Source organism: Rattus norvegicus, chromosome 7, assembly GCF_021556685.1.
Source record: "Rattus norvegicus strain SHRSP/BbbUtx chromosome 7, alternate assembly SHRSP_T2T, whole genome shotgun sequence".
Taxonomy (NCBI): domain Eukaryota; kingdom Metazoa; phylum Chordata; class Mammalia; order Rodentia; family Muridae; genus Rattus; species Rattus norvegicus.
The window spans coordinates 20,648,861-20,675,917 of NC_141540.1; the positions used below are offsets into that span (position 1 = coordinate 20,648,861).

The following is a 27,057-nucleotide window of genomic DNA, read 5'->3' on the forward strand; positions in this document are numbered from 1 at the left end:
TTGAAACTGATTCACTAAGCCCCTCCTAACCGTCAGGAACTCCCAACAATTCATCTTGCTTTTAATTAAAACATTTTCCAGAAGCTCCAAAGAGAGCTGTACCCAAAGGAATCGGGAAAAATATCCCGCAGGGACGGGGTAGTGGGGCGTGCCCGAATCCCGAGGCTGAAGGTGGATGATGTAGAGCCACCCCAATAGATAACCAGGCAGGAGCCTCAGGCCTTAGGAACAGCGGCCCATGGTCTGCCCCCAATACTCCTGATTCCCAGCCTGGAGTCCAGAGCGGGGGCGGGGCTGTCGTGTCTTGGGGCGGGGCCATGCGGGGGCACGCGCTGGGCCGGGAGGGGAGACGGTGCATCCATGCTCTGATTGGGCCTTGGTTAAACAAGGGGCGGCAAGTTAGGCTAGTTATGCCGGCTTGTATTGGATCCTGTTGAAGAAGGGCGTGGTTTTGTGAAGTCTGTTGAAGTCGGCTAAAACCCACCAAGGCGGTGAGGAGCCGGCTTCAGACGGTTTTTGATGCTGGTAGGGAGACGCTCTGGTCCGGCTGTGCATGAGTGTAGGAGAGCCCAGGCCACGGCGACCCGGCCAGGGATGGCGGCCACCGGCAAGCTTCTTGTCTTGCTGCTACTCAGGCTCTCGGCGCCCGTTGTTCTTCTGGCTGGCTACATCAAGGTGAGAACCAGGCGAGCTCGGGAGCGGCGTTGCCTCTCCTAGTCCGGGAGCGCCATCCGTGCGCGGGCATGGGACCGTGGTCGGGGGTGCGGCTTGAAGTTCGGCGCACCGCCAGGTGGCTTCTCCCCGCGTGCCTCAGCTTTGCACAGAGCTTAGCCCTGAGGTCGGGCTGAGTCAGTCGCCGGAGAGGCCAAATGAAAGGCGTGGGGGCCTCTGGGCTGCGAGGTAGCCCAAGTCCCCTACCCGCAGCGGCGCGGCCACGTCGTCCAGGACACCGCACCGCGCGCCCTCCCTCCCCGGAGGCCCTGCGCGACAAGACGGTGCGCCCTGCGGTCCTGTGGCGCTCTAAGTGGCGGGTCCGCACAGGGTCCCTGGTGGCTGCAGCGGTGGGGGGGCCTGGGCTTCGGGTTCACCTGACGGTTGGTGCGCAGCCTTCTTTGACCAGTGGACTTGGCAGCAGGGTTGCAGCTCCATCCCTGGCGAGTGGCCGAGATGCCGAGAGAGACGGGAGAGGAGGGGCGGCCAGGGCAGCGGGGCGCTCTGCACCCTCCCCTGCCTCCCAGCCTTTTGCACAAGTCTGGCAAACTAGGGAACCTGGCTTTCCTGCTCCCGAGGAACGTTCAGCCTTTAGGGAAGCTATGCACCAGTACATTGGGAAAACCTTTCAGGGTTACTTTACTTGGGTCAGGATCACAGTGGTTTCTCTGCACCAGAGGTCACGCTCCCCATCCCACCCCTGTTAACCTGGTGAAGTCATCTAGTGTCCCTGGTGGGTGGCGGGAATTCAGGCAACTGGAAGAGGCAGAATGTTGGGTGTGGAACCTGTATTGGGGGCATACTCTGCACCTAGTCTCCCCGCAAGAACCCTCTGTTGCCTAGGGAGACGTGGGACTTTATTTTTACTTACTTTTCTCGAAATAGTGCTTGAACTGTAGGACTGGAATGTGTGTTTCTGGTGTAGTTTATTTCTTCTTGTGCCTGCTCCTATTAAAAAAGAAAAAAAAAAGCACCGTGGCTTTCTGTAGGTTGAGCTTGTGTCAGAGATTGCATTTGAGTAAATAGACATTGCCTGAGAATGTTCTCGTTAAAAAAAAAAAAATCCTTGCTCAGAATGAATTCATTTCTACAGAATATGTAAATATTTTTTCTGGTAAAAAGATCTAATGAGGAAAAAAAAATCCTCTGGATGGAACAGCTCAAAACAATCTTAGTATTTGTCTTGCTTAAAACTTTTTGACTGAGGTGGGAAAAAAGGTCAGTCCTTAGTAGAAACAGCGAATGTTTATACCTGAACTTTTAGATTCTTTCACCTTCCAAGCAGTCCTACCAGCATCTGTGATCCCTGGTAAGATGATGCTGGGAAATAGCTACATTGAGCAGGATAAGAAGAGAAGGGACTGAAGTGGGGAAACTGAGTTTTATTTATTAGGTGGGACTTAATGGGTCAGTGTCAAAAACCATTGTTCACACTCAACCTCACTTCCCAGTGGTGTGAGAAAGTTAGGTGCTAGTAAATTCACAACAAAGGATTCTTCAGTTTTGAAGAATCCATTTAACATTTAATGCCTCCAGGTGGGGAACTACCAATACCAGAATTAGTTGTTATGGATTAATTTTGACCGTTTGCCACACAAACAATTGAAAAGTTTGGCTAAACAACATGAAAAACATTTTTTTTGCCATATTCTTTTAAAATGGAGTTTTGTGGACACCACACTTCCTTGGAACATTATTTTTGTTCACATTGTCATTGTCTCAAGTGCTCTTTCCTTTTGCTGAGTGGCAGAAAATTATTCACATGTGTACTCTTTGTTTATTTGCTGTCAAGCAAAGGATTGCTAAAGCCATAATTCAGATGAAAATGGCTTAAATCATGATGTCTTTGAGAAGGCCTTATTGAGATTAGCCAACTGGATTCTGGCCAAATCCCTGATCAAGTTGCTTGGCACAGAATTATTGATTGGAGGATCTTTAGTGTTGACTAAATTAATCTTTTGCACCTTTTTTTTTTTTAAACCATTCTCTGCTCTGGGCACTTCCAGGGCATTTTCTCTTGTGTGCAAGTCCCAAGTGTGTTCCCAAACTGCTCCATTTCCTAAGCTTCTGAAAGCCAGAACTTGAATCTCCTCTGCTATGTCTGAAAGTGATCTTTTGATGGTCAGTATCCAGGAAACTCAAGAGTGACAACTGAGGTGGAAACTGCTTTCTGAGATCCTTGTGAAAGGTAGAGTTGTGTTGGAGTAATGTTTCTATTACAAGTGCATTTTAAAAGACACTGCTGGCAACAGAGAAACTAAACTAAGTGTTACCAGTCTGGTCCTCTTCTGTAGAAGAATTTCTTTCATTCCCATCTAAACTAAGCAGTCAGCATAATGGGACTTAAATGGTTGAGGAAGAAATTCTTCATTGACGTTTATATTTGAAAGTTGGGGGAAAGCCTTTAAAATATTTTAAAAGATGTATTTTATTATCTATGCATGTGTGTATATCTGTATTGAGTGTATGGTATGTGTGCCCTTGGAGCCATAAGAGGTTTTGGATTCTCTGGAGCTGGAACTGCAAGGGACTGTGAGCCACTAGATGTAAATTATAGGCTCCAGACTCAGGTCTCACTTTGGAAGAGTGGGAAGAGCTTTCAAACACTGAGCCTCTCCAGCTCCCTCTGTAAAATATTTTAAAGATATATTCCTTTATTTATTTGTATGTCGAGGCCACTGTGGTGGTCATGGACAAAATATAAAGCATCGAGTCACTTCTCTCCTTCCATCCTGGAGGCCCTGTAGAGCAAACTCAAGGGGTCAGGCATGGCAACGGTGCCTTTGTCCATCGCACTGCTGGGGAAACAAACTCTGAAGTAACTTAAGCTTTTGAATCTGTTTTGTGTGCTTTGTTTTGTTTTGTTTTGCAGACAGGGTTTCTCTGTAGACCAGGCTGCCTCAAACTCAGAGAGTCACCTGCCTCTGCCTCCTTAGTGCAAGGCCTAAGGGTACATGCCACCAACCAGTCCAGAATCTTTTTTAAAGTCTATTTTTTTAGATTAAGTGCCAATCAAGTATTGTTCTTTGACAACGTGGCTTCAGATTTGAGATGTGCTATGAAGTGTACCATACACAGCAGGATGTGAAGATAGTATGAAAAAATAAAGGATCTTAACTTTTATATTAGTGCACTGGCTACCATGCCTTTATATTATTTTTCAGTCTCTTTGTGGTCTGGTCTGGCTGCTAGAGAATTGAATAAGCACCACCTATGTAAGCCTTTGTATTTCTCGGGCACACATTTGCTCACTGACAGTCCTACATGCATTGTTAGCACCATTTTTGAGTATACTGACATGTTATACTGTCATGTTTCCCCCCAACAGTCTGGCTTCAAGTTGTTGACATGGGGCCTAATTTTGTTTGTGTTATTTTTTGGGGGGGGGAAGACGTAAAGGGTACCGGAGGCCTTCCCCCCCCCTTAAAGCACAGTTTTTAATGTTATTTTTCCCTTGTTAGCGTTTTCTTCAGTTCAAATTGTTTTAGAAATGATTTCAAGCCTACAGAAATGCAAAGCTGTTCAAACGACTCTGGTGGCATTTCCCTGCACTCAGCATTGACATTTGAATGTTTAGAATTGGCTTCTACGTGTCTGGGGTGTACTCAGTGCAGAATGCCCAGCACCCTGGAGTGGGGAAAGCATTAATCAGTTGCTCTGTCACCATTATTGTATTTGTTGCTGATCTGCCTGGAAGTCAGTTGTGTACACCACCCTCGTTGCCCCTGAAGACCCACAGCAAAGGCATTCTCTTATATAACATCAGGACAGTTATGAACTGGGAGATTTAAAATTGATATATTATTCTGTGTTGTGTCTGTGCATCAGTCAGTTAGTTGATCTGGTCCATTTTTAAAAAAAAAAGAAAAAGAAAGGTAATATGCTTCTTAACTATTGGCATTAGTATGTGAAAGGTTATGTAATTTTTCCAACTATATAGATCAGATTTTTAAATTACCTGATAGATTCTTAATGTACTGAGTTCTCAAGATCTCACACTTCTTGCATATTTGAGATGTGTGGTCTTGTATTCCAGGCTGGGCTAATGTCATGATTTCTTCTACCACCCCCACCCCACTTGGGGCTGCTGAGTGCTGGGACTGCCAGCCTGTCACCACCACAACCGGCTTGCATCTTTTCCCTTTCAAAGGAACACAAGAGAAATTGTGTAAGTAATGCATAGTCATTGTAAGATGTAAAAAACAAAACAAAAATAAATGAGAAATAGCTTGAAATTATATCATTCAAGGAGGCCTGGACAACATTCTGGTGAGGCTTCTATTTCCAGATGTAGGATGTGTAGAAGTTTTGTAAAAAGTGGCACACACTGTGTATTGATGCCGATATCAGCACTTGTTAATTCTCTTAAAATGAACTACTCACAGAGAATAACATTTCTGTGTGACTCAAAGCAGGCGAATCTCAGTTCAGATTGCAGTTGCTATGGAGGGACCAGCTGAGAAGAGGATTCTAAATGGCCTCTAATTCCATTTTCAGGTTGTTTTTTAGTGAGATAAACTAGATCACTTGAAAACCTAATTGAGTTTAGTATACTGGACCTTGATTTATACCTTAAATTGGAAAGTAGATCATGTAGCTTCAGATAGAAGGGATTCCAGTCCTGTACATCAAGCATAACAAATAATTTCTTTTCTGTCCTTTTGTTTTGAGAAGTGAGTTTGTTTTTGTTTGTTTTTGAGGCAGGTTCTCACTATGTACTGTATAGCTTTGGCTAGGCTGGAGCCTTGCTATGTAGACCAGGCTGGCCTTAAACTCCCAGAGCTCTGTCTGAAGGCATGCTACTACAGCCAGCCGAGAAGTATCTTAAGAATATGTAAAAACATACTAAACAAGCATTCTACTCCTCATGTGCATCTCTAGCTAAAGCTGTTTTTAAAATGAGGTTGTCTTAAATACGACTGTAATCTACTGTTTTTATTATTATTACTATTGCCATGTGTGTATGATAGTGCCTGAATGAATGTCTGTACCACATGTGCTCCTGTACCCGAAGATGCCACATTAGGGTGCCAGATCCCTGGGAACTGGGTGGCTGTGCATCACTCTGTGTGTGCTAGGTATTGAACCTGGGTCCTCCCGAAGAGTGACCAATGCTCTTAATTAACCACGAGTCACCTTTCCAGCCCCTGTAACCTATTTTAAAAAGGGAGATGAGGAAGCTGATGGTTCATTTCCTATTTGTCCAGCTAGTGCTAACCTTATTGGTTCGGTACGGAATGCCAGATGGTGCAGCGGTGGAAGCTGCATCGGTTGCTTCCTGCCGTCCAGGTGTACTCCATGTGACTAAGGATTTCAGTGGCCGCATCAGGGATGCTGTTTCCAAAAGCTCCTCAGGCTCCTGAGGAATAGAGAAGAAACTAGCAGAGGAGTGTTGCTCCCACACCAGGGTAGTCTGATGAAATAGTTGTTCTTACTGCCCCCAAAAAGTGCGGCCAGTAGATGAATCTGTCTTATTCCAAGTTCACTGCTCTTTTCATTCTTCTCAGGCAGTCTTCTGTTGTTATTGGCTGTAGGTTTCTGTAAATTCAAGCAATTTATGTTATGGCCTGGTTCACACCAAACTTACCTCTTTGAAGTCATTGTCACAGTACTGAAGACTGTACCACATTACATTTTCCATTGATTATAAAGATCTTTTAGTACAAGCTCCCTTTAATAGAAAGCTCGTTTTATCTTTGTGTTTTTAAAGATTTATTTACTTATATATCTATGTTCTCTGTTTGCATGTATGCCTGCATGACAAGAGGGCATCAGATCCCATTATAGATGGAAACCACTGTGCGGTTTCTGGGAATTGAACTCAGGACCTCTAGAAAAGCAGCCAGTGCACTTAACCACTGAGCCCTCTCTCTAGCCCTTTGTATTCCTTCAGCCCTTATCTTTGTATTCTAACAATAAGAAAATAACTAAGACATAATCCCATGTCGGGGGTTGTATCAGAATTGGGGTTATGCCATTATTTTGAGATGAGGCTGCCAGCTCCAGATGTATTTTTACAAATCTTCATCATGTGCTGTGTAATTAGTAGACTGAGGTTCAGAAAAAAAAGTTACTTAGATTTTGATAAGGGACAGCAGTAAGGCTAGCTTATTAATTGAGCAGCTCATCACCAACCTTTTCATTTGGCCTTCCTGAGACTCACTTCTCTGAGGATGGTAATGTCCACAGGAAGAGCACATTGCCTTGTATGTCTCCTTTTGTGTTGAGGAAACATTTCCTAGTCGGGTGGCACAAGACTCTGACCAATGCAAGGCTCCTCTGTTGAGGAGGGATAGTCCCACGTCAATGTCTCAGGTCCCTAGGACCTGCCATGGAGGAGAATGGAGCAGGCTTGAATCAAGTTGGGCTTGGTTTGAAGAGATATTGTTGGTAGAAACCCAGTGCCTGTCTGTTACTCGAGCTCTCTCCATTGGGAAGCTCTGTACATGAGTTGGCTTAAAGAGAAACAAGTAATTCCTACCTACGGAGTTATTCTGGGTTAAAAGTTACCTGAAGAGCTTTATCATGATCCACTTTCTTCTAAATACAAGTGTGTGTGTGTGTGAGTGTGTGTGTGTGTGTGTGTGTGTGTGTGTGCGTGCGTGTGTGTGTGTGTGAGTGTGTGTGTGTGCGTGCGTGTGTGTGTGTGGGTGTGTGTGTGTGTGCGTGCGTGTGTGTGCGTGTGTGTGTGTGTGTGTGTGCGCGCGTGTGTGTGTGTGTGTGTGTGTGGGGGTGTGTAAGCCAGAGGTCAGCATCAGGAATTTTCCTGTTGTTGGTAACTTATTTTTGAGATAAGATCTCTGATTAAACCAGAGCTCGACTTCCTGGCTGGTTTGCCAGCAAACTTGAGGCTCCCTCTCTGTTCTCCTATCCCAAGCTGACTGTAGATGTCACTGTTTTACCTGACTTTTACATGGGGGATGAGGAAGAGAACTCAGGTCTCCTGCTAGCAGGGCAGAAGACTTGTGATATTATACTTCATTTGTGAGAGATGTAACCCACACCAGAATGGTTGGAAGAGTATAAAAAAATGACTTGGAGAAGAAAATTTGTAGATTCAGTAGTGTGGTAAGAGCTATTTTCAAATACCTTTTTTCTCCTAGAACGCTAAATTTATGACTTGGAAGGGCAGAAATAGGATTTTTATTTTGAGAGATGAAATGTTTGGGCAATATTTATTTTACCTCCTTTAATTAATTGCAGCCAAGCATCTTTAAAAATACAACTAGTCAACATCTGTTTTTGTTTCTCTTAACACTTATAATGCTTGCTTTAGACTTAAAAACAATTAGCCAGGCATGGTAGCATACTCCTATGATCTCAGCACTCCATAGGCTGAGGCAGGAGGATAGGAAATTAAAGCCCACAAGTTCAGGGATATATATAGCATACCTCTGTGACTCTAGGACTTAGGGAATGTAAGGAGGATTAGGGGCTCAGGGCTGGCCTGGGCTACGAACAGCAAAACTAAGGCTAACACACTTCAGGCAGAAATAAAGCACCGAGGAAATAGCTTTTGGACTTCCCAGAAGTAATTCTTCCCTTGAGCTGATTATTTAGCACTCCCATTCCAATTTACATTTTCATAAGAGGTCCTGAGGGTTCTGATGAGTTGTGATCGTTTGCTCATTGATGAGCCTGCTGTGAGGATTTCAGGAGGTAAGCGTAAGAACTTGAGCTCGCCTGGTTCTCACCTCGGTGTAGCCAGCCAGAAGCTTAGTGCGCGCTGTGAGCCTGAGTAGCAGCAGGACAAGAAGCTTGCTGGTGGCCGCCATCCCTCTCCGGGTCGCCGTGGCCTGGGCTCTCCTACACTCAAGCACAGCCGGACCAGAGCATCTCCCTACCTGGACCCAAAAGCGTCTAAAGCAGGTTTGCTGCAGACCTGGTGGGTTTTAACCTACTTCAACAAACTTCACAAAACCACGCCCTTCTTCAACAGGATCCCATACAAGCAGGCATAAGTAGCCTAACTTGCCGCCCCTTGTTTAACCAAGGCCCAATCAGAGCATGGATGCACCGTCTCCCCTCCCCGTCCAGCGCGTACCCCGCATGGCCCCGCCCCAAGAAACGACAGCCCCGCCCCTGCTCTGGACTAGAGGCTGGGGAATCAGGAGTATTGGGGACAGACCATGGGCCGCTGTTCCTAAGGCCTGAGGCTCCTGCCTGGTTATCTATTGGGGTGGCTCTACATCATCCACCTTCAGCCTCGGGTTTCGGGCACGCCCCACTCCCCTGACCCTGCGGGATATTTTTCTGATTCCTTTGGGTACCGCCCTCTGTGGAGCTTCTAGAAAATATTTTAATCAAAAACAGGATGAATTGTTGGGAATTCCGGAGGGTTTGCAGAAGACCCCTGAGACCTTGCTTTCGCCCCTGAATCCCACAGTGTCTGCACACAGTTGACCTCTGCTCCTTAGGTCCTTTTCCAGCCCCTCCTCCTCATCGTTGCATTTGAGTCTACACAGAGAGCTGATTAGAATCCCTTTGAGTCCACACAGGGGGCTGATGCACACCCCTGCTGTGATATTTGTAGACAGACTATAAGCCGTTTGTTCATACCACAGGCCTGTGAAGGGAGCTCTCTCTACAGTCCAGCAGAAGGATCATTACTAACCAGTATTCCAAGACCATTTGCTAGGCCAGAAGCATAGCTTAGTGGTACAGCATGTGCTTAGCATGGATGTAGCCCTGGGTTCCCCTCTAGGTACTCTTCCAAAATGGTTGAATGGATGTGTAGCTAATCGAGCAGTTCAGGCAGGTCTCAGACTTGAGACTCTCCTGCTCTGCTTCCCAAATGCTAACATTTTGCAGGCTCCTTCCTTTGAACCTCAAAAAACATTTTTTTTAATTGGACTCACATTTGCTGATTTTTTTTTTTTTTTAGCTTGCTAGGTTGAACATTAAATTACCAAACATAGGTTAGGGACACATAAGTATTGTCCTTGTGGAAAGTCATAACCAGCATAAGAGGAAAACTGAAGTTTCCCAAGTGGAGGGTGGAAAGGAGGAAGTCAGTCACATATGTGTGGAGGATCTCAGCCAGAAATTATGAAAGAGATGGCGCATGAAATTTTCTGGGCATGTACAGCAAGCATGTCATCAGGATGCACATAAGGGATGGCAGGGAAGAAACCGAAAGCTTGGCAGAAACAAAGCAAGCAAATCATGGCCCTGGGAAGCCACGAGGGGTGTAAAGGTGAGAGCTCACTGTATTGGAGAAGAGAGTTTGTAATACAGCTAAGACAGGAGGGTGGATGGGTTTACCTAAGACTGTACAGGTAAAAATGCAATAAGAGTTGAGGTGGGGTTTTTTTGTTATTGTTGGTGGCCGTGTGGTGGGTTTTTTTATTTATGTATGTATTTTATGTATCTGGGGGCTTTGTAGCCTGCACAGCAGAAGAGGGCATCAGATCCCATTATAGACAGTTGCCAGCTGCCATGTGGGTGCTGAGAATTCCAAAGACTATGAGTCTTTGGAAGAATAACCAGTGTTCTAAGCCTCTGTGTCATCTCCCCAGCCTCCAGAGTTGGTGTTTTAAATCAGAATGAATGTGACAGCTACATAAGCAATCAAGTAGAGGCTACAGGAGAGGAGACAGACATACTGTAATTCCCGGGAAGGGATAGGTCAGTATAGAACTGACAGAAAAGCATTGGGATTGGAAGGAGAGAGGTACAAAGGGAAATTCTCTTGTCTTGGCCAGTCGCTGCCTGAGAAATCACATTTACAATAGAGATAAAATCAAAAGATAACAAGAACTTCGAATATTCAGGCATAGTATTGAGGACAATAGGCTGCCGCCGCCACTGTTGTCCTTGCCATTGGCAGAAATAAAGAAAGTGTGATTATGGGATGGGAGAAGGTGAAATGAAATCTCAGGGTGCCTAAGCTATACAAGATGCCTAAGCTATGTAGAGAATGATGCTCAGAGTGAAGTTGGAATCAGGGTTAGCATTGGGGGCGTTACCCACACAACATTTATCACTTAAGTCAGTAAGATAGCTAGTGGGCCCACCAACAAGAAGACTAGGAAGAAAGCAGAAAGATGTCATTTTTCTATCCATTCAATATCAGCAGGGTAAGAGAGAATTGACAACTAGACAGAGAGTCAGATAGTGTGAAGACTGGCCTTGGAGACCTGATCATTGGCCATTTCCTTGTGAGGATAAAAGCTACTTGCAGGAAATAAAGGCACAAGTGGCTGTTCAAGGAGGAGAGCCAACAGGTAGGGTCATCCCTTAGAGATGCCCCCTGGAGCTCCCTGCCTGGTTTTTGATTTCTCCAAGGATACTTGAAAACTGGGCACATGAAAATATATCAATTCCTTGCCTTTCTTTTCTCTTGCATTTTAATATGGCTTTGTGATATTCTGCAAAATCACACTTCTAATAATAAGCAGAAACCACTATAAAGATGACTCATAGCTTTGTGCTCTGACAGAATCACAGCCAATGAGGCTTCTCCCAGGAGTGATTACTGCTAATTCAAAGTGTGACTCAAGAGGCCTTAGAAAGTTGTCTAGGGAGCCCAGCTTTCTCTCAGGCCTTGAAGGAGGCTTCTGTGTTCTGTCTGCCCCTGAGGCTGAGCAGGTGGGATTACTCCTCAAGGAAACAGTGGAAGCTGCTCAAAGGCCTTGTGAGAGTCACAGCTTTACCAAATGAATGATATTTATGATGTGGAGATTTGAATTCACAAAGCCTCCCTTCTGATTCCTGCTGGTCTAAATGAAAAAAGGATTTGTCCAAGAAGACAAATACCAAATATTTTTTTATCAGGGCATATCTCCAAATTTGAGGTCCAAGAATAAACATGGGAGCATTGTTTTCATAGATAAGGTGGTTAGAATCAGAGTGTCATCTAGGCGTGCCTCACACGAAATGCTTGAAAATTACACTTAAAACAGGCTGTGAACATACTGCTTTGCTCCACTACTAAGCTGGCTTGCAGGCTAAAAGGAAACAGGTTTGGTTTGGTTTGGTTTTCAGGGCAGCTTGGGCAACTCTGTTCTAGCTCTTACCAAGAATTTAGAAAAACAAGCAGACAAGTGAGGCAAAAGAGCAGCCTTGCAACTTAGTGGTGGCAGAAAACCTGCCTCTGGCTGTAAGTGATTTGGAGAGGAGTGAGGAGTGGTCCCTGTGGGTTGGCCAGCCTGGTGAGTTTCCTTTACCTGCTGCTGTTCCCAAGTCTCCTTTGAAAGGAGCTTCACTCTTGTACTCTAATTGGTTTGATCGACCTCTGTGCTTTGCTTATTTTTCTCAGACACCCATAATAATGGTGTGTGTGTGTGTGTGTGTTTCTTCCTCTGACTGATTCTTCAACCTCCAGTGCAGAACTGTAAACCCGCTAATGAAAATCTCGATGCTATCAATGGGAGGGGAGGCCCTTGGTTCTGTGGAGGCTTGATACAGGGGATGGAGGGATAGGGTATGGGGTGTTGTGGAGAGGAAACCAGGAAGGGGGATAACATTTGAAATGTAAATAAATAAATAACCAATAAAAAGAAAAGAAGAAAAAAATCTCAATGCTAGGAGCTGCCTCCAACTGTAAATTTTTATTGCTGGGGCAATCTCTAAGTGTAGGTTCTTGCTTTTCAAACCACTACTGTGAAGCCACTCAGTTTGAGATGCCCAGATAAAGATTTTGAAAACATTTAGGGCATCTTTCTATTCTGTGCAGAAGTCCTTTCTATAATATCCATAATGAAGCTGGATCAGAAATGAACACAGATAATCTTGTCAGAAGGGAGACTGAGAGATGAGAATCACTTGATCCCAGAAGTTCCAGGCTATCCTAGGCAATGTCTCAAGACCCCCATAAAACAGAGACGACGAGGCCCCAACTGACGTGATAACAGAACAGGAAAACTCACAGCTCTCTTGACTGAAACTTACCGGGTTGTTTTGTTTTGCTTTGTTTGTTTTGAGGTTTTGCTTGTGTTGTTGCTTTCTTTTTATTTTTGTTTAGTTGTTTGGGTTGTTTGGGGGTTTCTTTGTTTTTTTGGTGTTTTTTGTTTTGCTTTGATTCAGTTTTGTTGGTGTGCTTTCTGGTTATTTTTGTTTTAAGAAACAGTCTCATTTATCCTCTCTTGGTTAGAACTGACTGTGTGGCTGAGAAGGACCTTAAATGTCGTATCCCCCTGCCTCCACATTATCTCAGTGCTGACATTACAGCTGTGTGCTACCACACCTGGCTTATGTGGTCCTGGTGATTGAACCTGGGCTTTGTGTGTGTGGAACAACTATTCTATCAACAGAGATCCATGCCCGGCCTCCACATTTTTGTCTATTGAGCAGGTGTTCCTCAGACATCTGAAGGTACTGCCACTCTCCATTTGGCCTCCTCCTCAGACTCTCCTTCGATGTAAATATGACCCCTTCTTTAACTATTTTGACCACAACGAAGTTTCCAGATCCTCTGGCGATCCTTACATCTCTACATAATTTCCAACCTGAATCATGACTTTAAAAAAGGAGAATTTAAAATGGAACAAAGCCATCCGTATAGGCATTGACGTGGGACAGGAAGTAGCATGACAGGAATGAAGATGAAGAATCTTTAGGGACAAAAATTTTGCCACTTGATTTCAACAGCTATAGAAAAGCATTAATGCCTTCCAGAGGATTGGTTTAGAAAGGTCACTCTGGACCAAAGAACAGATTAGGGAGATTGTACAGGAGATGGCAGTAACCTAGGGACCACGTAATAAGAATCAGAATCAGGATGGAGATGGTAATCCTGTGAGTGACAGGGATTAGCAAAGGTCCCTACTGAAGAAAGGCAAGGGCTAAGGGTTTAGTTGAGGTGACAGTTGTGTAGAATACATAGTGGGACAGCAGATGAACTTTAGGTTCAGGTCAGTTCAGAATCTCTGTCCCTGCTCTGTCACTCCTGACCATGAGTATCTTCAATGAAAACTGGCACGGCCTCTACCAACACACCTCAGACAGGCATTCTTTGTGTAAAGGCCTGGCTGTTCTGGAACTAACTTTGTAGACCAGGCTGGCTTTGAACTCACAGAGATTGTCCTGCCTCTGCCTTGGTAAGTTCTGCTAAATTGGCTTCAAAAGGACTATCCTAGCTGGACTTGTCTGTTTATATCCCATCACCGGTGGGTGGGAAGAGTCCTAAGACACTTACTTAAGTTTTAAGTATCTCCCTACTACCTGTTTATTCAACTTTGCCTTAACTGCACTTGGCCTTAGAGAGAAGTTAAGAATGTCTGGGGAAGATGAAGGGGAAGGGGGAGGTGTTTTATGACAAACCTTTTCCTGGGGAGATCCAACACACACCCGAGATTGGGAACCCATGGCAGACCAAAGTATGAATATGTCACCAAAGTCCAATTTGGTGGCCCAGTGAGTTTTATTTATAGGGATGTATGTGAGGGATTTCTTACAGGAACAGAAATGACTCAAAGACAGTGACTCACAGCTGGGAATCCAGAGCACATAGCACAGCCTATGGGCAGCTTCACAGAAAAGTGGCCCTTCCAGTAGTCTCAGATGCTCTAAACCTCTTCTGAGCAGTTCTGGTCTCAGCTCAGCTTTTCTGTCTAAGGGGGACTCTTGGCTTTTTCCTCCTCCCTCTGGCAGGAGGGGCTCAGTGAATCCTGTCAGTTCCAATGATATCCACGCACAGCATCAGGCTTGGTGGCAAGTTCCTTTACCTGCTGGGCCATCTCACTGGCCCCTGAAAACAAAATTGCATAATCTACTTTTCATAAGTCATCAAATATTATGACCTCAAATTTGCATCAGAAATATTTTAAGGGGAAAAACTTTAAAACTGTAGGAGATACCAGATTTTTGGTTTTTGGAATTGATTGGGATCTAAAGCCTGAAATAAATATTCATACTTTACATAGAACTGAGCACTTGGTTGCTATTTATTTTAAAGGTAGGATAACTTTTTCCACCAGAAGGTGGGGCCGGGAGTGGTGGTGGAAGTTAGTGTGTGTGAATTTCTAGTTCTGAAAACAGAACTATCCCAGTGTTGGTTGATGGCTCTGATGGGGAAGAATGAGGACTGCTGATGGCCGCTGTTGGGAGAGGGTAGATCCCAGGTATTTATTTAAGTAGCCACCTTTAATTAATCCTGGGTGCATGTGTTAAGATTTTGGTTTTCATTGAGCTGCTCATCTTGATAGTGATAATTGTGGATGTGTGCAACTTGGGAATGGTTGTCTTCCTCATTGGATATGGTCTGGACTTCCTGCTCCTTTCAATGTACTTGGGCCAAGGAGTGCAAGCAGAGGTGGTTTATGGAGCTTCCCTGGGCTCCTGGCACTTGGGCTTTGTTCCCAGGTGTCAATCATGCGGCTCCCTGCAGCTTCATCCCAGCCTTTAAAGAGAGTTTTGTTTAGCAACTGTGAAACCAGACTTCAAGAAGGATAGTGGGTTGAGATTCTTGTGTGCCAGGGTCCTTCCTTATCCTCAGATCACAGCTCAGAAAGAACCAAAGGGCAGAAGGGAACTGGGAAGGCCTGACCCTCCATAAGTAGACTATGCTTCCTCCTTCCATGGTTCCCCTTCCTTTCTGATCTCAGGGTTTTTTCATTCTCTCTTCACACTGCTCAATGAATGCGATTTCTCAGCAGTTCCTGGCCCTTCCTATTTCCAGCAGTCCCCATTCTAATTTTATGTCTGTCCGTCTCTTGCTTGTTTACTGTTTCTATTTTTAAGATGTGGATATGTAAGAGAAAATTTTTGTTTTGTTTTTTGTTTTTCAAGACAAGGTTTCTTTGTATAGCCCTGGCTCTTGGACTCACTTTGTAGACCAGGCTGGCTCACAGAGATCTGCCTGCCTCTGTCTCGAGTGCTGGGAATTAAAGGTGTACAGCACGACAAGTGGCTCAAGAAAACAAAGTGTTTATCTTTCTGAATTGGGCCTATTTTGTTTACTCATTTCTGCTCATTTTCCTACAAATGATAGGACTTTACTTTTTTTTTTTTTTGCTAGATAATATTCTGCTGTGAGTATATAGTACATCTTCTTTTCCCCATGTATGTTTCTGCTGTCTGTCTGTTTTGGAATAGGATCTCACTACATAGTCCTGGCTGGCCTAGACCTCTACAAGTAGATCAAGTGGCCTCTATTCAGAGCTATCCCACCTCTCCCTCTGCCTCTGCCTCCGCCTTCAGAGGTGCAGTGAGATTAAATGTGTGCACCACCACGTCTGGAAGTGGCACTGACCTGCTGCCTCTGCTTCTCAGTGCTAGGGCTTACACCTTGCTGTGTGTTTGAGACAGAAAGCCCTATGTGACCTGGGTACTTGGTAAGCCCAGGATAGTATCCTCCTGATTCCATCAAAGTGCTCTAACAACAGAAATGTCCTACTGGGTCCAGTTTATGTGGCATTGGCAACTAATGGGCATCTAACCTGGTTATGACCTAACTGTTGTGAACAGGGTTAAGGGAAGTGTAGGCAGGCAGGGATCCCAACTGTATTTAACCCTGAGTTTCCTGGGTACATAGCAAGCAACTAGCTCACATCACAGTTCCAATTTTTTGAGGAACGTCCATGTTAATTTTTACACCATCGCACATGCCCAACCAACAACCATACGAGTTGCTTTTTCTCCACAACTCTGCAGCCGTGTCCTTTTCCCCTTCCTGTCTCTTTAAAAGTTTATGTGTATGGGAGCTTGTTATATTATGTCTGGGCAGGACATGGTGGTATACCATGTACTTGGGAGGCAGAGACAGGTGGGTCTGTATGAGTTCAAGGCCAGCCTGCTCTCTATATAGAATCCCAGGCTAGCCAAGGTGAATACTACGACCCTATCTCAAAAAATAAAAAGTTCTGATTATGTGATAAAAATGTACATGTATGGAGCTACAGACATCTCTTGGTAGTTTAGAATGTTTGATGTGGAGCTGGAGAGATGGCGCCACAGTTAAAAGAGCACTGACTGCTCTTCCATAAATCCTGAGTTTAATCCCCAGCCACTACATGGTGGCTCACAACCAACTACGATGTGAGCTGATGCCCTCTTCTGGCACACAGGGGTATATGCAGATAGAACACTTACGTAAAATGAATAAATAAATCTTTACCAAAATAAGGAAAAAATGAATACTTAATGTCAGTTATTGTAGAAGACCTGAGTTTCTCTCACAACACACACAAAGTGCCTCGCACCTCTCTGGTTTTAGGGGATCTGATGCCCTAACATGTCTGCACGAACACGGTCTATAAGCATATATGCAGGCAAAACACTCACATACATAAAATAAAAATGACCCAAGGCAGGGTCTCTGTTTGGTCCTGGACATCCTGGTACTCTCTTGGTAGAGTAGACTGATCTCAAACTCAGATCCACCTGACTCCTGAGTGCTGGAAACTAAAGAGATAAGAGATGCACTATCGCTCTCCAGCTAAAATAGAATTTTAAAATGTGTATTAGAAGGATACCATTTGTCCCTTTAAAGAAAGAAAAAAGCTTGTCTGAGCCAGGAATCCCAGCCCTCAGAAGTCAGAGCCAGGCAGATCTCTGTGAGATTGAGGCCAACCTGGTCTACAAAACGAGTTCCAGGACAGCCAGGGCTACACAGAGAAACAAGGACAACAACAGTGCACAGTTCTCCGTCCATGGCGGTACTCATGTGTATGAGTGTTTCCTGTCCGTGTGCTGGGTGTGCAGCCAGTGCTTGCGGAAGACGTAAGTGTATTGTATCTCCTGAAGCTTGAGTTACAGATGGATGCTGGGAATCAGACCAGAGGCCTCTGCAAGAGCAGTCCGTGCTCTTAGCTGCTGAGCCAGCTCTCCAGCCTTTTATGGTCCTTGTTAAAGGCCAGAGAGTAAAATGAACACAAGATAAATGTCAGCCTCCTTGGAGAGCAGAGTGAGCTACCGACCTGCAGCCCCATAGCTGAGAGTTCTCCCATCACAGGGAGCTGCACCCTCAAACCCTCAAACTGTGACTCATCTGTAGATTGTCCTGTAAAGTATTTTGTTTACAGCAATATAGAAAGCAACTAGCTTGGGCAGTGATGACAATTTTGGGGGGGAAATAAAATAATAAATAGGGCAAGGAATGTGGTACACAAGTGTAAGCCAATCACTGGGGAGCTGAAGCAGGACTGCCCTGAATGGAAGCTGCCTAAGCCTCAGTGTACATGTGTGTGTGAGTGTGCATGTGTGTGTGAGTGTGCGAGTGTGTGTGATGTGTGTGTGGCGAGTGTGTCTGATGAGTGTGTGTGATGAGTATGTGTGTGTGCATGTGTGTGTGCTGAGTGTGTGTGTGCATGTGTGTGTGATGAGTGTGTGTGATGAGTCTGTGTGCATGCGTGTGTGTGTGCATGTGTGTGATGAGTGTTTGTGTGCATGTGTGTGATGAGTGTTTGTGCATGTGTGTGTGCTGATTGTGTGTCTGCATGTGTGTGTGCACGTGTGTGTGTGAAGAGTATGTGTGCATGTGTGTGTGTGTGTGATGAGCGTATGTGTGTGTGATGAGTGTTTGTGATGAGTGTGTGTGTGTGAGTGTGTGTGTGTGTGTGTGTGAATGAGTGTACATGTGCATGAGCGTGCATAGGGTGACACAGGATAATGAAAACAGCATTAAGGTTCTACAGTGAGCTCTTTCAACAGCCATTCTCAAAACAAGGCCGAGAAGCCTCAGCCCTTAAGCACTGGCTGCTCTTCAGAAAACCCTGGTTCATTACCAATACCGCATGGCAGCTCAAGGGACCTCACACCTTTCTTCTGGCTCCACAGGCATTGCCCATATGTGGCAACAGTCATCCACACAGGCAGACATCCATAAACATAAAAAGATAAAAAGACCAAGATCCACAGCCGAGTAGAGTGCTCTCACCTACGAATTCTCAGGATCTGGAAGGCAGAAAGAACAGGCAGAGGCAGGACTACAGTGACTTCACACCAACCTGGGCTACTAAGACCCTATCTCAGTCTTACTCTCCCCAAACCCGGAGCACCAAACAAAAGGGGTATGTGAGGATACAGCGTTGGGGTACATACTTTAACTCCCACCACTGGGAAAGACTAAGCCAGGACTCGAGGGTGTGCATTACCCAGGACGATGCAGTGAGACACTGCCTCAAAATATCCAAAGTGTCAACTGTTTCTGAAACCTCTTTATCCTTTAAACTTTGTGTATGAGTGTTTGACTTCCTGTGTATCTGTGGTGCACATGTGTGCTCGGTGTCCATAATGCCAGAAGAGGGCACTGGATCCCCGGGAACTGGAGTTACAGACAGATGGCTGTGAGACACTGTGTTGGTGCTGGAAACTAAACCTGGATCTTTTGCAAGAGCAACAAATGCTCCTAAACACTGAGCTATCTCTCTAGCCCCATGTAACCTTTTTAAAATCTAAAGTTGCTGCAAAAATCATTTTTAAAAGTTTATGTCAATGGCTTTTAATGTGGCTAAAACATTTGGACAATGAGAACAAAACATTCAAATATTGCACCAAATCTTAATTTTTTAAGAATTTTATATTTACACATGTCCATGAGTTTAACAACAATGAGATAGTTAATAATTTCTCTGGTTTATAAGGTCATAAAACTGCCACAGTATAACCTGTGTATGAAATCCTAGTGCATTATCTTTAGTCTTGTCAGTTGATTCCTAGTTAGGATAAATCATTAAAGCTAGTATTACAGAAATTACAAGTTCTACAAGATAGTGGATAATTCTGTCTTCCACACAGAGAATAACTCGATTTAGTAAAACCAACACAGTGAACAAGAACAATCAAGAAGTGAAGCAAAAAAGTGCTTCCGTCTGTCTCACGCTCGAAGCTTTGCTGCCCCGATAACACCGAGCGAAGGCTGGGCCCAGGGATGTGCCCACGGTTGCAGGGAGAGGATGTTCAAGTCCAGCACTGGCAATGTAACAGTGGAGAGAAAGGGAGAGGGAACGGAAAAGTCAACACACATGACTTGCCAGTTCCAGGATTCAAATATATGTCCTTTCCCATTATATCTCACCACTATCAGACAGCAAATGACTGGCTTGTTTTGTCCAAGCTAGCCTTTAGGTCCTGGGCTCAGGCTCTCATGATACCAGGCTTTCCCATGCACTGTAAGTTGAGGTTGTAGGGTGGGGTAGGGTGGGGGTGGTAATGAATATTTTATTTAGTCATCCTATCTGTATGGTTTGTAGTCATTTGTATCAACAAAGCAGTGTTTATCGGTCCAAGAAGATTTCAGTTGAATGCTTCTGAGCACAGTAAAACATGTAACCAGAAAACTACTTAATAAAAAAAAAAGAAAAAGAAAAAGAAAAAAAAGACAGGGTCTCACTATCTAGCCCTATCTGGCCTGGAACTCTCTAAGCAAACCAGGCTAACTTCAAATTCACAGAGATTCACCTGCCCTCCAAGTGCTAGGATTATAGTGTACAGCAGCATATCCTGCAACCAATACACTTCTTAACTGTAAATAATAGGACAAAATGGAAAGGATTTTTTTTTCCCTCCAGAAGAGAGTATCAGGTCCCATTAGAGATGGTTGTGAGCCATCATGTGGTTGCTGGGAATTGAACTCAGGACCTCTGTAAGAGCAGACAGTGCTCTTAACCTCTGAGTCATCTCTCCAGCCCTATGCAGAAAGGAATCATACTGAGTAGTATAATCACTGATGGCAAACCCACATTAAATTTCTTTTGTATTTAAAGATCCATCTTTAACCCTGCAGATAGAGGAATTGGTTCTAAGCATGAGATTGCCGGTGTTACAGACATTGCAGTACCTGCCCCTGGAGATTCGAACAGCAAAGGAGAACAACAGGAACTCCACCTGGATCCTCTGCAAAAGCCGGGTGCACTCTTAACTGCTGACTCATCTCTAGGGCTCCAACTAAATTTCCTTTTGTTCTGTGTTTCTCCCTCATTTTTATAACTTTCATAAACATAGTATTTTTAAAAGAATTAAGTTCACAAATATTACAGTAAAGTTCACCCTTTTGGGCCATAACAGTACTTAATAAACTATAATCAAAGTTTGATCCCCACACACCCCCATACAGGGTTTCTCTGTGTATCCCTGACTATCCCAAAGCCCTCTCTGTAGACAAGACTGGTCTCCAATTGAGATCCACCTGCCTCTTCTAGGATTAAGTGTGTGTGTTTGTGGGGGGTACCACAATTCGAACTCCATCTTTTGCTGTTTGACACGTCTGTATTTATTGGGGGAGAGGTGCCATGGTGTGTGTAGACCAGAGGACAACTCTGAAGAGTCAGTTCTCTCCCTCCACCATGCAGCTTCTGGAAACTAAACTCAAGCTGCCAGGCTTGGTGGCAGGTGCCTGTTCTGGTTGAGCCTTCATGCAGTGCCTTAGTGTTATGATTATGTTAAATACTAAGAGAATATCACAGGCGCTGTTTCTGGAGAGGTAACCACACATCACTGTTGTCATGTGTATTCTAGCTAGAAAAACAAAAACAAAACTGTGCGTGCCCAGAACCCACTTGGGAAGCCCCGAGGACAATGAAAGACAGCCTGAAATCCATCAGGAAAGCTGTCAAACCCAAATTAACCAGGAAGTGCAATGAAGACCCCTCACAGGAGAGGCTAATGCACAGATTACTCAAGTACTGTCAAGATGCAGCCCGAAGCTAAGTATGTTTCATGTTTCAACCACCAGTTCTCCTAGAAATGCTGTCTTCAGGACATTAGCTTGTTCACAGAAGAACCTCACCTTGGATTTATTCCAGGAGGCTCGAATGCTCAGCTGTAACCCCTGACAGGAGCCAGTCCAAATCAAGTGGATAAGTTCCCCGCCCCAAAAGCCCAGTCTGCACACAGCAACAGGTAATCCTCGTTATGAAGGCTGGGGACAGGCACACAAATACATTTATATGACTTTATTAAACTTTTCAAATGCAAATGTTAACACATGAGTATTATAATCTTAGCAGTGAGCTGCTAAGGCTCCATCTTTAATTGGATTATAATTACTACATATCATAATTAAACCAGACACTACCAAGTAGAAGTGCAAAAGTCATGAATATTTCCCTGTGGTTAGAGCAAAACACACTTTACTGAGATATCCAATCTACTTTAGAGGTGGGCAGGGGCTGTGGTGTACTGACTGGGCCCAGATCCTTGTGCATGCTAAGCAGATGCTCTACCACTAAGCCCCCCTCTCTAGTCCAAACCACTTCTTTTCTGTGTGCTGATGATCAGACTCAGGGCCCTGACTGGTAAAGCCCTAGCCTCTTGTTAAAGAACTAATCTGAAAAAACAAAACCAGACAGTTATGACAAAGTCTCTTACATCATAGATGTTGGGGTGCCACATTTTGGTCAAGAATCTGAAGGTAGGTGGTGAATATGGGTAGTCAATAGGAAATTTAATATGTGCCTGAAAGAGAAAGATGATATGCTAATAAACAAAGCATTATTCGTTTGCCTAATAATTCATTCTTTTATATCCCAAATAAACAAACTTCCTTTCTAATAAGAATAAAGTATGTCATAGTTATTAGCATGTTGTTTTAGCATCTCATCAAATACTGATATTAAATTCCCCAACCCAGAAGAATGAAAGGTAGGCTGTGCCCAGTGCTGAGGCTGCTGCTGCCAGGCAAGGAGGGACCCAGACCACGGCATACAAACGTGCACTCTGCAGCCACACCCGTCCTCATCCTCTGACTACTGTTCTTATGCCAGACAAAACAACTGATACGGTTTTCTAGTAAAGATTACAGAATCAATACATTTTCTTTTTATTGCCATCATGCAAACATTATCCCCCAATCAGAAACAATGCTGCTGCCCCCTTGGACATCCTTTCCTGCCAGGGGTTTTCATTACACACTTCCCCTCCCCCACAGAGCCTCGAGACTCCAGTTTACCTCCCAAAGCCCATAGTTCAAGCTCATACGCATCTCCCAGCACTAAATAAAGGTTTTAAAACTTACATGTAAATGTGTTATCTATGTACTGGATGTTTGTGTGTACGCGTACCATGTGAGCTTGGTAGCTGTGGAGGTCAGAGAGGGAGAGTAGGCCCTGGAACTGGAGTTATGAATGGCTGTGAGCCACCTCATGGGAACTGGGAACCAAGCCTAGGTCTTCTGCAGGAGCAACGAGTGCTTTTAACCATGAGCCGGCTGAGTAGCTGGCTACTCTTAACACTTTCTTTAAACAGGCTCTGAATGCAGCTCAGTAATGAACACTTCCCTAGCATTCACTCCCTAGCCCTAAGTTCAATTTGAAGAACTGACAAAAAGAAAATTTTGAAATGTGGGTAATAGAGAGGCAAAAACCAACAAGGTATAACAATGTATGTACCACAATGTGTGCATTTATGTTAACAAAAGATGACTCAAAAGGAAACTTTAGCATGTAGACATATGAAATTCTATATTGCTTTTGCCTGTATCACATCATAAACATTTTTAATTATAAAATATTCTTATGCTGGGCCAGCCTGGGCTACTTAAGATTGTCTCAAAACAGAAAGGGGGTGCAAAAAAAAGATTGTCTCAAAACCACAAAAAGCTAGCCCAGGTGGGACACATCTGTAACTTGAGCATTTGGCACAGTGAGTTGAAGCCAGCCTGGTGCTGCTTTAGACTCTACAGAAAACTAAGCACTTGTTTGGGCAGTGATTACTTAATAAAACTGGAACTGTGCATAGATTAATGTGGCCCCTTTCCAAAAATATACCCAGTTTATGATGTAGTCCATATCTTATTACAAATAGAGCAGTGTTCTGAGTGTGGTTATCAATGTTAACATAACCTGATTATACACACAGAGATGAAACCTTTTTGGAACCAGGCTATAGCTATCTATGTAGCCAAGGCTAGCCTCCAGTGTGCAGTCCTCCTGTCCATCATGTACTAACTAGTATTATGGGTATTCACCCACACACAGGGATTCTTTCTTTCAAAAAGTTGTTTTCTTACCTTGGGATATTTAGGTTATTCCTTGCTCTTTTGATACGATAAATATCTTACAATATATGTTCTTGGCCAGAATTCATATTTAAAATATTATGAAATATAAAATAAGGGCATGGAGAGACCGCTCAGTGGTTAGAGCGCTGACGGCTTCTGCAGAGGACCAGGGTTCAGTACCCAGCACTCAGGTGGCTCACACCGTCTGTAACTTCAGTTCCAGGGCATCTCACATTCTGTCCAGACTTCCTCACTGCATTTGTGTTGTACTCAGACATACCTGCAGGTAAAACCCTCATATACATAAAATAAAATAAACTGGGCTAGTGAGATGGCTCAGTGGTTAAGAGCATTAGCCATTCTTCCAGAGGTCCTGAGTTCAATTCCCAGAAAGCACATGGTGGCTCCCAACCCTCTGTAAGGTTGCCCTCTTCTGCCATGCAGGTGTACGTGCAGCAGAGCAAACAAACAAAGAAGAAGCACATTTTTAAAAAAATTTAAAAAAAAATCTTTTTCAAAAATCCAAAGTAAGGACCCTTAGGAGTTCCATCATAAAAGCAATGAAGACGCTGTATAAAGATCAGCTACTTCACAGGGCTAGGAAATAACCAACACCAGGCCTGGCAGCACACATCTGTGGCACACGCACTCAGGAGGTCAAGACAGAAGGGCTGGCCTTCTTTCTAGAGGCTAGTCACAAGAGAGCAGGCCTTTCCAAAGAACAACTCAGTCTAGTCCAATCTGCTATTGCAAAAGCTTTACAACAAATATTTTATAAATTCAATATAAAAAATTATGATGGGGCGGGATGCCAGTGTGTGGGCAGGCACTGGAGAGAACCTGCTCAAACCACATGACACCCACACCGCACCCTTGAGAACTGTCATTTATCTGCCCCTTCTACAAGTTTTCTAAAAACCTACACTTTCTGAGAGATGTCTATTTATCTAATTTGAAGCAGGGCCATCATGTAAACAGTTCTCCTCGTGGCTTTTGCTGAAAATTACTGCCTAAAATTATGTTCAAACGTACCCTAGTCAGAGGGCATGTGCACATGTGGTTTCTTTGAGACAGGGTTTTTCTGTGTAGCCCTGGTCTCAAACTCACAGAGATCTAGCCTGCCTCTGCCTCCCAAGTGCTGAGATTAAAGGCATGTACTACCATGGCCCTGCTTAAGTGTTTAGTTCTTTAAGAATTAAAGTGCCTAATAAAGAATGTAATAATTGTTGCCCGAATTAACAGAAGAAAAAGAAATGAATGAACAGGGACCAGCAAACAAAAGCCTAAAATAGCCAAGGTCATAATGAACCATAACATGGGGCCTGGGATAGAGCTCAAGAGATCTCTGGCCTCAGACCCTTGGTTCTTTCTCTAGTATCTCAGAAATGGAGTGAGGGAACTGTGAACTGAAAAGTAAGATCAGGATCACAATGTTAGAAAGAACAATTTTTATATACTGAACCTTTATATACAATTTTAAATACTGAACCTTGACTGAAGGTAGGGCCAGCATCCTCTTGAGGTGTGCTTTATGAGGAGGTCAAAGACTGCATTCTGAAGGAACTGAAGATGTTGCTCCTGGTCAGCTGGTGCGCTTATGGGAAGGCAATGAGCAACCTGGACTGACAGTGTTTAAGAGGTTAAAATAAAACCAGAATTAAGGAATCCAGACAAGCAGGTCAGTTAAGCCATCAGCTACCAGCCACCAGGACATAGTGACACTTAGTATTGCAAAGGGTATCTGAGCCAGAGTCCAGGAGCTCAGGAGTTATCAAGGTGGTTGGCTTCATCTCCAGATAAATGGTTACATAGGAGGGAAACTGGAGCAGCCAATGACACTTTGTAGCACTTCTCTTTGCCCTACTGACACTTTAAGCCACACCTACACTGGCATGCTCCTAATTCTGACAGACAGTTCTGATGATTCTCACTTCATTTTAATAGTCCAGACCCTCAACTTTGGTGCGATGCTGAGCAGTCTATTTACTAGTTTGTGACCTTATTCCTCAATCACAGGTACAAGACTGCACTCCACCTCTGACTTTTCTTCTGGAAATATGCTGAGCAATGAGTAGCTAGGTCAGTGGGAAGTGCACTTGGCTATCATACACAAGGCCTTCAACCTAAAACCTGGCACTGTCCACCTGCCCCAAATGTTGTAAAGTGTACTCAGCTTCTGTCCGTCATGAATAGGAAGTACTTCCTGGAGGCTCTATTCTTTCTCCCAAACCGAGGATCTCTATGGACCTCTTTCCACACAAACATGTAACAGACAAACACAGCTGAACATCTGAGTATGTGCTTTGAGTAGGGCAAAATGTACTTAAGGCACACAAGCTTAATAAGCTACAGAACCAGGAATGTAAGCTACTCTGTGTAACCCTGGGAAAGTCTCTGAAATGCCCTTTAAACCTGAGTTCTACTCCTTACCCCTCTTTATAGAATTATGGAAGTGAAATCTCACCAAATTGCTGTCCAAGTTATAGGATGGGAAGACGGCTCAGTGGGTACAGTGCCTGCTGTGCAAGCATGAGGACCTGCATTAGGGTCCCCAGCAGCCACACAAGCTGAACCTCTGTACTGCTGGTAGATAAGCCAGATCCAGGATGATTCTGGGGTCCTTTCAGCTAATCAGCCAGGCTGAATAACATGGCCAACTCAAGTTTCAGGGAAAGACCCTGTCTCAAAAACAACATAGAGAGCAATGGAAAACACCCAACTCCAGCCTCTGACCTCTACACAAGCATGCACATGACAGCATACCCAGAGACACATGCAGACCTACACCACACACAATAATGCATGTATTAATCAAAATAAGAAACTGACATCCACTGGGCATTTCCTATGTGCTGGACACTTCTATAATATATTACATATGCTAACTCATTTAATTCATAAAATAAGCCTGGCTTATCATCAAAACCTTATTATAAAGAAAATAAATACAAAGCTTTAGGAACTCATATAGGATCATATTTAAGTAACTGTCTTTATATTATTTATATAAAGTTTTCTCTCCTCTCTATATAAAATGCAACTCAGATAACAAATGTTCTGCCCATTCCATCGCAGGGCAGGGAAATGCTAGTCTCACAACGAACAAGAGTTGTATCTTTGTTGTTCTATATTAAATAAGACAATTTTCTTACAGGGAGGTTTTGTTTACTTAGTTTTTTTATTTTTTTATTTTATTTTATTTATTTATTTATTTATTTATTTATTTATTTATTTATTTATTTTGGTTTTTCAAGACAGAGTTTCTCTCTATAGTCTTGACTGTCCTGGAATTCACTCAGTACACCAGGCTGGCCTCAAACTCAAGAGATCTGCCTGCCTCTGCCTCTCAAGTGCTAGCATTAAAGGTTCATCACTAACTAGAAGGAGAAGAAGGTGGATCCTTGTGATTTTTAGGCCAGCCTCATCTACAAAGTAAATTCCAGGACATCCAGGGATAGACAGAGAAC

General features: G+C 43.9%; 1 protein-coding gene across 1 annotated transcript in view; it reads left to right on the top strand.

Annotated features, from left to right (window-relative positions):
* Positions 1-445: 445 nt before the first annotated feature.
* LOC148004489 (uncharacterized) overlaps positions 446-27,057 on the top strand; it is a 190,425-nt gene continuing 163,813 nt past the window's right edge. Inside the window, exon 1 of the mRNA XM_087559376.1 lies at positions 446-675. The gene's annotated coding sequence lies outside the window, so the exon portion shown is untranslated. The remainder of the gene's footprint in view (positions 676-27,057) is intronic.